Raw genomic sequence first — 11,821 nt, 5'->3', positions numbered from 1 at the left:
TTCTAAAGTTTTGTTCATAAGAAACGTGTGAACTGCTTTTCTAGCCATACTGCCTGCATCCTTCGTGTGCAAATTTGGAGGTAGCGTATTGCGGTGTAGTATTTTGTTGGTACCTTGTTGGGGGGAGTGCAGAACTTGCTTGCTTCATCTGAAATGCATCTCAACAGCATTGTTCACTTTCTCGCTGCTACTTGCTGCATTCGCCCAATGGCTATGGATGCTGAGCTCAACGTCGTGTGTTCAACCTCGGATGTGGTTGCGACATTCCGATGGGGGTGGAATGCAAAAGCGCTCGTGTACTCTGAATTGAGTGCGTGTTAAAGAATCCCAGAAAGTCAGAATTAATTCAGAGCCCCTCACTACGGCGTGCTTAATCTGATCGTAGTTTTGGCATGTAAAATTCGAATATTTCATTTTATTCCTACTTCTGCAGTAAAAAATGCAGAAGATCCAACAAGCTGGAATCTATATACAGTGAAGCTTTGTGTGAGTGCGTAAAGAGTTGAAACTTGAGTAGACGCATGCGCACAAGCACACAAGCATGGCCGCACATAAATTATACCGAGCCTTTTGTTAAGCGGAGTTGCTAACTACTAGCGAGTACGACGGATGCCTTGAACGCATCATGGTTTCAGAGGCAGCATGCGCATACGTACGTAGCCCATTGCAAATCTAATTTATCTTCAAGAAGCATTTACTTCCTCATTACTGTGCAGCCGTGGATGCGCGGAGGTTAGTTTTCTCCTTCTTTTTCTTTCCCCCACACGGCCACTGCCGCAGTTGCACAGAAGTGAGCGCCATCTTGTGGTGCTGCAAGGAACTCAGCAGCGCACGCGCCGTGCGTGCACCGCTGTGATTGGTTGGCCTATTCAGCAGGGGAACAGCCAGGCCACAGCTCCCAATTTGCTAAGGTTTGCAAAGAAAAGCTTTGCTTTTAGAAAGTTGTTTCAATAAATTGAGCAATGGGGCGCCATCAGTCTTTGCTAGGTAGGAGAGACTGGCGTGCATTGTGACATTGACATGTAATGTCACTGTTTGGCTGCTAAGAAATTCATTTTTTTTTTTTTGACATGGCTACTGATGACACATTTTTCTGAATCATTCTGATGTTCTGCCCCCGATCATGGAACTTTATTTTTAAAAAGATTTTCACCCTATGGGGCTTTATTGTGTTTGCCAAGCAATAATCTATCTAGCGTGCATTCACTTGCTTTAACACTGCGCTCCCGAAACTTTCAGGGCACGAAAGGCCTGCCTGTGTATAAGCCTAACATTTTCCTGACAGGAAAGTAGCAAGCACAGTAAAGAAAATGCACATCAAGCACAAAATATTACCGAAGGAGTAAAATATTTTAAAGTGTAAGCAATATATGCAATTTAAATGTGACCACTCTGACATTTGAGTGCTGTTGAGCTTGCAAATTTAAGTGAAAAACTCTGTGTATACCTGTGTCTTAATTATAGAGTTTTTTGGCATTGTTGGTTTTCACTGAGAAGTAGCTTGCCTAAGCCTGGGCAATATCTCCCATTTGGTGCATTCTGCAGTTATGGATTCTGGCTACCATTCCCACACTAGTGCTGTCAGAAGATGGTTCAAGCCCGGAAAATGTGCGTCAGAACTTTGTCAAGGTGGCCTTTCGAGACTGTGAGCAACTGTTGACACTCCATCCATACCATGCGAGGACCGTGCAAAGTCGAGGCTATTTGCACCCACTGAGAGTCCCCGGCAATGTAATGACCGGCGCTGCTTGTCTGGAGAACAATCTGTCAAAACAGCCTGGCCCACCGTGCGCCCAGCAATACGTTCCAACCACACCGTGACCTGGTGCCCCACCTAACGTTCAATTATGCGACGTGTGCAGAGTCGTTTGGCCTGTTGAAACACTTCATGGAGCATCATGCTTAGTGATGTAGCGTTTCTGATGTAGCTTGTGTTGTCTGCATTTTACTTGCACTACGAACGGCCGGCTCGTGTTCTCAAGTATAAAGTTTCATTATTAAGCAGGCAAGTTAATTTGTTTAGCAAAACCCAAAGAATCCACTTCTCTCTTTGCTCAAGTGCTACCATGTATATTAATACACCTAAACTGTCAAAAGCCAGCGAAAATGTATTATGCTTGGAATTCAAGGAAGAGAACTGGTGTAACAGCTTTCTAGTCTAGGTCTAGTACAAAATGTGATGCGACAGTATGGTTCTGAGGTGGTGGGTTTGATGTTTCATTCTGGGCAGCCAGTGGATAAAATTCAGTCTTATCATCAAAAGTGCATGGAAACCTCAGAAACTGAGCTTTCCAAGTGTTCTTTAGCAAGAGGCATGCTTATTGAAGCTGCTTATTAAACAGGCATGCTCGGTAAATATAGTAATTTAGCCTTCTGGAGGGGGGGGGGGGGGGTCATGGTGGGAAGGTTTCTAGATTAAAAGTGAGTTGTTCGCACTTACTTAAAACATAAGGGCAGCTTTGATGGAGTTTTTTGACTAACATTTTCGTTGCTAGATATTTTAACAATTGTTTTACCACAAAGTTGCAATTATTGTAATGTTTTAATTGCCTTTTCTTGTATATATGGCACAGAAGGGATGGTATTTTCACCTGTGCCTTGCTTATAGAAGATTGAGGTTTGGTTTGTAGGTGAGCTTGACTTTTTTCTAGTCATTAGCCTTTGAGTAAACATTTTTGTGAATGTTTCTGTGGTGGGATGTTGCATTTAATGTTGGCTGTTCTGTAGCTTTACATGCACGGAGGGTTTGCTGCTATCATGTTGAAGTGCACCTCGTGTAGATTGATTGCCTGCAGGTGTTATTTGGAAGAAATTGAGCTTAGCATGACTGCTATTTTGAAACAGTCATCACTGGCCCTTAAATTTGCTGTCACCTTGTCTTGCTTAGTGATAAAACAGACACCGCCTACTTGTGTTGTGAGCGGCAAGCTAGTCAACAAACGATTTGAATTCAAATGCTGTTGGTGCCACTGCAAATTTTCAATACAAATTGTTTGTTAATTAGCTCAGTGCCCCTAGGACAATGTTTGGTGCTGTATTGCGTGTCATTGCTATGAAAGGCAGCGTGACAGCCAAATTGAGCACCAGCAGGAGTTTCCTTTACAAAACTGATTGTGAGACCCTTATCACATGCTTGTAGACATTAGCTTTCACTTTTGGCTAGTTCTCACTTTCTCACTTTTTTTACATAAATTTTAATTTTGCACGTCTCAGAAGCGAGTGCTATGTGAGCTTACTGCATATCTTGCTGTACATCTTTTGCCCGTGCCGAATGTTCAGTTTAGATTATTTTGGAGAAGTTTGGTGTTCTTTTTAAGTAGCAGCAATATTCATTAACTGCAATTGTTTATTTATTTTTTATCCTGAGTGTATTTTTTTATTTTTTTGTTATTTGCCTGTAAAAATCTTGGGATGGGCATTTTGCCAGCTGCCTAAAATAACTGATTTGTCATAATCGTTGCTTTGCGCAGTTCTTTGACAAGCCAGCTGGTATGTGTTGCATTCGTATGGCCTTTGTTTTGAAATTTATTTGTGGTTTCAAAATCAAACTGCTTGTTCTCTTACCTGGATATTTTTTCATTGAAAAGCTTGCGTCAAGCCCTGCAGTAAATGCGCCTGACAATTATCTTGAAGCATGGTCACCCTTTGATGAAGGATTTGTGACCCTCAATTTTGGCTTGTAGCATTTGCTTAATAAATAATAATGATGGGTTGAAGTTGCAGCTTATTGTGGCTTCGTTCATGCCTTCCCCCATGAATTTTATCGGAAAACACTATATTTCTGCACTGCGAAGCTTGCCAATGAGGCAGTTTGAATGATCTGTCGAGTAGATCCTTTATGTTTTAACCAATTACAAATGTTTCCCCATTGTACTTTTATGCCTTTGAAGTCATTTACGCATTTGTGTTCCACAACTTTAATTAGTGCAACTGCAGTTTGGGTGCTGCCAACATAGGGCATCAATTTTTTTCCCCTAAAATGCTTTGCAGAAAACTATAAAAATCCTTTTCTTTAGTATGGAAATATCTTTGAGGGAACTATTTAGTCTGATATTGTTTTACTTTCCGAGCACATTCTGCAAGCTCTGTAAATTGGAACTTTTTCATTGACTTGGTCAGGGTTTAAATACTCACCCTTGTGTAACTGGATTTGATAATACCTTTTAAAATAATGTTGATGTTATATTTTAGACATCTTGGCCAGAACACACGATTATATACAAAGCATTTTAAAAAGTTGTGAAAGATATAAGCAGTACTATTTTTTTTTTTTCAATCAATATGAATAGTCTTGTCTGCTTTAATGCTAGGCTTAAAGGGTACTAGGCCATAGGCCATAAAATCAGTTTAAATGCCAGTTCACCAAGGAAACTTTTTCTTTTTGTGACTGACGTTGCACTGTGGCATTGCAAGGTTATGAAATTTTGTCCGCACAGCATTTTGCACAAAGAACAGGTTAACACAAGAAACAATTTTCTGAGCTGCTGTAATGAAATGTGGCTTTGTGAGAAAGTTTATTTGGGAACTTTTGGTTCTGTGGCTTTAGCATCCTGCAGGTGAAAACAAGGTTTGCAGGTTCGATTACTGCCCCGGTTGCAGCATTCCATGTTACTTTCGCACATTACAACCATTCAATCTTCTTAGCTTGGTGATATTAGCCTTTTGCCGCTCTTTTTCCTACAGGCAAATTTGTCAGAGCATTCTGTAAGCAAGATAATCTATATCAAGTGGAACCAAGACATTAGTAGGACCAGGAGGTATAGCTTAAGTGTATACTAGCGATATAGTATACAGCAAGTATACAAGCAGTACAGAATTTGCTCATCATATTTGTAATGCAAATAGCGTCTGTGGGGAACTTGTGAATCGGCGTTGCAAAGCAGCAGCTTTCATTTTCTGTCAGTAGAGAAAATAATGCAACTCCTAGTGGAGCGCAGTTGAGCCAAGCCTAGACTATGCATTCACAAACACATTGATTCTGTTCATCTATTTGTTCCTGAAATCTTGTGTGTAGGGTGGAGCAGTTACATATCGAGCTTACATGGGTAGATCTTCACAATTCCATTTTATTCCTTGTCTTAATTGTCTAATTTTAACTATGAGCATGCCACTAAAATATATGGAAACAAGGCTGATAACACACTAATAATACTGAGTTGCCATGGGTGCCAGAATTTCCCCTTTATTCCCAGACTACATCAAAAATTTTCCTGGTTGGCAGCACTCATTGGCCTTTCCGATGCAAAAAATCACATGATTTCCTGCAGTAAGTCTTTCCTACTTTCTCACTATTATACTCTGTTTCATACTTAGCAGGCAAATGCTGATGAAGCTGCTCAAGTACTAGTTTCATGGTGAACTGGCTTTTAATTTACGCTATCCCATTGTGAACAACTTCTTCGTGTACTTAAATGACGGAAGATGGAACTAATGTTGTGTCAAATCATGTATTTATATACATTTCTCGTTATATGGCGCTCTATGTTTCGGTTGTGAACACAGGTGGTGCACGGTGGAGGCTGTGCAAAAAGTGCAGTTCCTCCCGTTTGTTCTGTACTGAACAAGCCCAGATATGCAACATCTTTTATATAACAGTTCCCTCATAATTGGGACTGTAACTTATAAGGATAACATTATGCCAAAATTGGGTAACACATCCCTGTGTGGCTTTCATGTTGCACGCACTAGTTTTTGGTTGCACACGCACATGACGTGAAAAGTTGCTCCCGCCTCCTCGGCTTTGCCTGCTGAGTAGGGAGGGGAGAGCAGTCAGCAGAATCCCTTTGTGGCATACCATGCAACCTTCAGTTTAAGCTTGCAAGCTATTTGTTTTCTGCTAATTTGACTTCACACAAAGCCCTATGGAAAAAAAACTGCAGTATATTCTCTTAAAGCCAAACATATGGGAGTCTTGAAAACTTGTGTGTCACGTCAAAATTTTGACTTCACAAAAGTCTTTGAACTCTGTTGAAAGCTGGCCAAATGTCTTTGAACTGTTCAGTTTACAAGAGAACGTATTTCAAAAGACCTGGAATGTGTTGCCTTTATTTTACCGCTCTCAGGGTGTGTGTCTCTTGTTCAGGATTTTTTTTGCATTTATTTATGGTCATGTAAGGACAGTAATTCTGAAATTTATTCATAGGCTGCAACAGCAGTCTGGGTGTCTTGCGCATCACAAGTCAAGTGCGTGTATCTTTTAGGAAACTTTGTTTTTCTTGCTTTTGCAGGCTGGGAACAACTGCCTCGCACATTCTCCGAAGGGTTGGCCCAGTCTAGCCGAGGTCACAGTGGCTGCAACGAACTGACCGGGCACCTAACGATCAACAGCACCTCGGAAAGTAGCAGCGTGCCAGACCAAAACGACTTCGTCGAAGAACTGCGACTCAGTTGGAGTGTTGCTGGCCTGCCGAGCGTCTCGACGGCTCAGTCGCAGCCGCATCATCGGCAACAACCGTTGGCACAACTGAAGCGGCGCTGGCCCTGCCAGTTGTGCCCGATTGTCTGCAGCACCGAGTTCAACTTAACGAGCCACATGCGGCGCCACTCAACCCGCAAGCGCCACGCTTGCCCCGTCTGTCCGACAACGTGCAGCACCCTGTTCAACTTGGCCAGCCACATGCGCACGCACACGGGCGAGAAGCCGTTCAAGTGTGACATGTGCCCCATGGCATTTGCTGCCAAGGGAACACTGGTGAACCACCGACGGACGCACACAGGAGAGCGGCCGTTCCAGTGCCCCTTCTGCAACAAGAGCTTCACGCGCAAGTTTGTGCTGCGGGACCACATCAGCTACCGCCATTCAGGCCAGAGTGGCTCGTCATGAAGCGACCAGAAGCCGGTCGCTGTGCCCATAGTTTCTTACGGTGCCACTCTCACATCCATGGGAATGTCAAAATCTGGGAGCTTTAGGTTTGTTTGGAAAGCCAAGGGGGGACTCCCTGTAGATACGCTTGGCAACCATTGTCCTTTTTTGTCAAGATATTTTAGTCTATACTTCAGCAGCACCTAAGCAGCTGTTTTTACTGTTAATATTACTGTTATTACGTCAGAATTTATTATTTAAACATGAGCACTTGGGCTAGAATTGTACAGTTGTATCAAATGTCAGGAGGCTCTATGAGCCACTAAAGTTAGAGGAAAGGTGTATGTGCTTACTGTGCACTGGTTTCAAGTGTATGCTTCCGTTTCCATCGCAATGCTTGTTATACTATGTTTGAGTAAATGAACCCTTTGATGGATGGGAGGAACATATGGGATCAAGCTTTTCAAGGCAACTTTATGGTGCCATAGCGTCGAAATGTAGCAGCTATGATTTAACTTTCCAGTGTTGCTTTGTTTCTGGATTTCGAATTCTTTTTTAATTTGATAGCCGTCAACAAAATGAAATGGTTGCACTAATTGTTTACTGTCTCTTCCTTTTCTGCTCTGTTTCGTTATTTCTTTCTCCTTACTTTCCTTTAGATTGCATTGCAAAAAACTGTTAAGGCTTCACTACTCTTTCAGCACTCATGTCCCCTGAAGGTTTTAATTCCTTATCATCAGCTGCCATTTTTTGGAGAATTTGTCGAGACATTGGAGGTTTCAGCGAATGCAGTGTGACAGTGTCGTGATCAAAAAGTGCACTGGCACGTTTAGGTACTGTATGGCCTGCGTAAGCATTTGCGGAACGTACCGAGTTATGGACATATCTGTGCATGTTTGGCCAAAAAAGCTCTTCAAGCCATGTCTTCAGCGTACCATTGGTTGGTCTTGGCAAACTGTATCTCAAGCGTACTACAGTGTTTTGGCTGTATTTTGTTTTCAACATGTAACTTATGCAAACTAGTGTTGCATGAATCAGTCACATGTGAGCAAGCGGTGTGTTTACCTGCAAGAAGCAGGCTCAGGAACACGAGGTTGTGTTCTTGTGTTCCCACCTAGGTTTAAAATGTTGCACATACTGGCTAACAGCACTCCCAATAAGCGATGACCTCAAATTTGTTTCTGTATTTATGGAAAAATTATTGTAATGCATATGCCAGTTTTGCCTTCACAAGCCGGGTTTGTGATATCGGGTGTGCGGGTAGTGCTCTCTTCTCAAGGTTTCTGTTGTCTGCAATAAACTCATAGCTGTACGTCAGCCCTGGTAAAGCAATTTTTCTCTGGTTATGTTATGCTTAAGAAAAAGAACAAATTGAGAGTGCTGATAGGGGAAGTGGGGGTGTGCCTACGAAATCTCGCTACATTTTGCAACTGCCACAGTCACTTCAATTAACTGCATGAAGCTTGTCTAAACATTCCTTGAACATATTGTTTCATTACCTCCAAGTTCACTTCTATGTTTTAACTGTAAGTACTTCTGTTCGATGGGCTGGTTAGGTTGCTAGATTCGTGATTCATTTTATCGGGCAATATATATTGGCGCACTGGTAGTCCAGCATTTGTGGTGTCTGCATCATCACTTTGTGTCTTGTTTATATTGTGCTAGTAATATGAGCCAAGGTTTCATGCTTGATATTGTACAGTACTATCATCATAGCAAGAGTGATTCCTAAGGAGTACCAACGGGCATCTCCAACAGTATGGGACCTGGAAAACATTATAACAGCAGTGAGCCTATGGGTCCATTTTTTTTGGGATCCAGCTATACTACAGTGAGCTAGAAGGGCACACTACCTGTACCGCAAAGGTATATTTTTTAAGGAAGTATGGTAGGGTAAATTGATAAAAAAAAAAACTATTTTTTGATTTCATTACTAAAAAATGGCGAAACTGGTTTAGTTAAAATGGGTGGAAAGAAACTAAATGCATGATAGGCAAGACACTGAAACAAAAGCCGTACTTCTTTTGAGTAGGTGATTTCCAAGCTGCTGCTATTCTTTTTTGTTTGTAAGTGGCACAGGTTGCAAATGCTCGCTGAAGTAGCTCGGTGGTTATGGCATTCCACTGTCAATCATGGGCTCGATTCTTGGTTGCAGTGGCCGCATTCTAATAGGCGCAGAATGAATGAACGTTCGTGCGCAATGCTTTGTGGGAGCATGATTAAGAATGCCAGGTTGCGAAAATTAATCTGTAGCTATCCATTATAGCATCTTACATAGATTGTGTGTTGCCCTTGTGATAAAAATCAGGAACCACTCTGCTGCACAAGAAAGAGGTGAAGAAAAAAAAATTAAATTGGCAATGGGCAGCAAGCTGCTGTTCCTTTGAATGGCTAGCATGGTTTCTTTGGTGAAAAGCATTGCCAAGTGCCAATGGTTGCGACAGCAGAATGAAGAATGCTTAACTATTACGCAAGACACTCACAAAGTACAACAAAAGTTTGAGGCAGTTATTTGTGTCGTCTTGCTATCAAGACCATAAGAGTTTAATAATTTCGCACACCTTTATCACAAGTGATGTAATAGTCTCATGAGCGGACATGTACTTTGCAAAGTTCACTTGTGTACATGAGCACCAATTCCACATTGAATCTGTGCAGTTCAGCTGTTAAGTACTTTAACGTCATGAAATTCTTGGGCATTATTCTTTAGCTTTACTTTTTGTTTGCCCTGTTCAGTGTCCTGGAATACTGACCCTTGATCAAAAACTGAAGTCCTCAAAATTAATTCACACAATTTTTAGTGTTTTATGGTCATGTCAGAAAATTCCGAACCCTTGCTAAAAGGACACCTGTTATGGTTGCATTTGCCAGCCTTCCCAAGTTTAGTGGGACAGTCCCGACCTTTCAGTAAAAGTTTTCATTCCCAACTTGACCCGGTCAGGATGACTGAATGTCCAGAGCTTCTTTTTTTTCTACTGAGCAACAAACAGTAAACCAGATTTTTTTGTATAATGCCTGATAGCTAGCTTGGTTGCACATTCTTCTCTCATCTTTTGTTGCAACGTCATAATCCTAAAACCAGTTTCTTTTTTGTTGTGGTTCTAGTTGTGTTGTAGGTCCTAACCGTTCACAGTACCTATATCTGTATTAGTAGTGTTAGTCGGGCAACTATACTGCACCTTTCTTGCGGTAAATCGCAACATGGTTGGACTAAAAAAAAGAATTTTTAATTTTTGTCGCACGTGCTGACTGGCAGCTACTGGCAATGACTGCATGCTTGGTGGTCACAATAAGCATTTGCAACTTTTTTCTTCTGTTGCTATTCTATTTTGTACTGTTAATACTGTAGATGATAATGAAGACAGCTTTTATTCTGATGTTAATGGTTTGTAGGAGAGTAACATTCTTTAGTGAAGAAAGTCAGTGCTGATATCAAACCTATTGCATTGAGATGTGAAAAAGGAATTCGGAGCTTTGTGTTGTTTTGATGCGCCAGGCCAGAGAATGAACATCCATATTAGACTGAATTGATATCAGAAAAGTCATGTTTTTTTTTTTTTCATTTTCATGTGTTTGTCAGGTTCAGCCTTTTATTGCAAGGCTCAACCTGCTTTCAAACAAATGTTGAGCTTTGTATTCTAACAAATTGTTCTCAACTGATTTTATAGCACTGTAGATGTCGCACCAAAAACTTCTAGTGCCATTATTTCCATTGCTTGCATTGTTCATTGTATGTCTCTGCATTGCTTTCCGTGCCTTATTATGTTGGTTACATTTTTTTTGTATGGGTGAACTGTAGACATAGAACCAGATATTGAAGTCGCAAAGAGTTGAGTGGTCATGCAAATTACAGTGGTTTTGTTAATAAAGAGCAACTTTCCAATTTCGTGCAGGAGTTATGTCATCTGCATGTATGGCAGTCCGAAATAAGGGGTTTCTTGGCAGCCCATCTGATAAGAGACCTCTGTTTCAAATTAAAACGAACACTCACTTTAAAGAAACAATAGCTTTTTAAATGTGACTAGCCTTTTTTTTTTTCAGCCTCTTGGGATAATTATGTATAGTCTTGACATCCACTATATAGTGGACAGAGCACCCGATCAGTTAAGGGAGCCGAGATTCATGAAGCGAGTTCAAGCAATGCATTGCCCAATTTCAGGTGTATGACTGGAATCAAAGAATTGAGTAGGTATGTAAGTGTATGTGCATATGCGTATTTGTAAGTTGGCAGACAGGGGAATGGGAATGTGTGTTTCGGATGTAATTTTGTTTGGTTGTACTGTAAAAGATTATTATATCTAATTTGTTGTTTCTTATTAAATTGCAGTCATGTTCATTCCTTCTGTTGTGGCGTAATGCTATTCACTGGTTCTTGTTGGACCACTCAAGTTTTAAAGCATTGGACTCGAGGGACACCCAACTAGGAATTGCCGCTCTTAGCAGTCGCTGGCCATGGAAGGGTGCTTGAATCTGTGATGGTGCAACGGAGTAATCTATAAAATCTTGCTAGCGGCAGTTGTTTTTGTGTGGAGAGCAGGTCGTTGCCTTAATCAAAGATCGAATGAGCAAAAGGAATTATTGTTTAGCCAAAACAACGTACATATAGCCTTTTGTTGCACTGTTACGAGTATAGCTCTGCTCTCAACTTTGAGGATAGCAAGTTCCTGCTCTCAACTTTGAGGATAGCAAGTTCCTATTCAGACCTATGAATGGCGTGGAGCTTGCAGTGCAGGCTTGCCAGATAACTATAGTTACGGCTGCGCATGTGTAAATCGGCCTTAGGCTATCTTCCCTGACTGAGAGTTGTCAGACTTTAACCAGTATTTCTTGAAAGGATGAACATGTGCACACATGGCTGATGGGTCGGCATTGCTTTCGCTGCAGCGTGCACAGATAATGTTATGACTTTTCATTTTATTTTGCCCCAGTGCGACGTTTCGTTTGGTAGTTGGGTTTTCTTGACGTCCTTTTGGTTTCTCTTGTGCTCATGTCCTTTGCACATGCTTTCAGTACCGTTAA

Source organism: Dermacentor silvarum, chromosome 10, assembly GCF_013339745.2.
Source record: "Dermacentor silvarum isolate Dsil-2018 chromosome 10, BIME_Dsil_1.4, whole genome shotgun sequence".
Classification (NCBI taxonomy): Eukaryota; Metazoa; Arthropoda; class Arachnida; order Ixodida; family Ixodidae; genus Dermacentor; species Dermacentor silvarum.
This window is presented reverse-complemented; position numbering follows the sequence as displayed.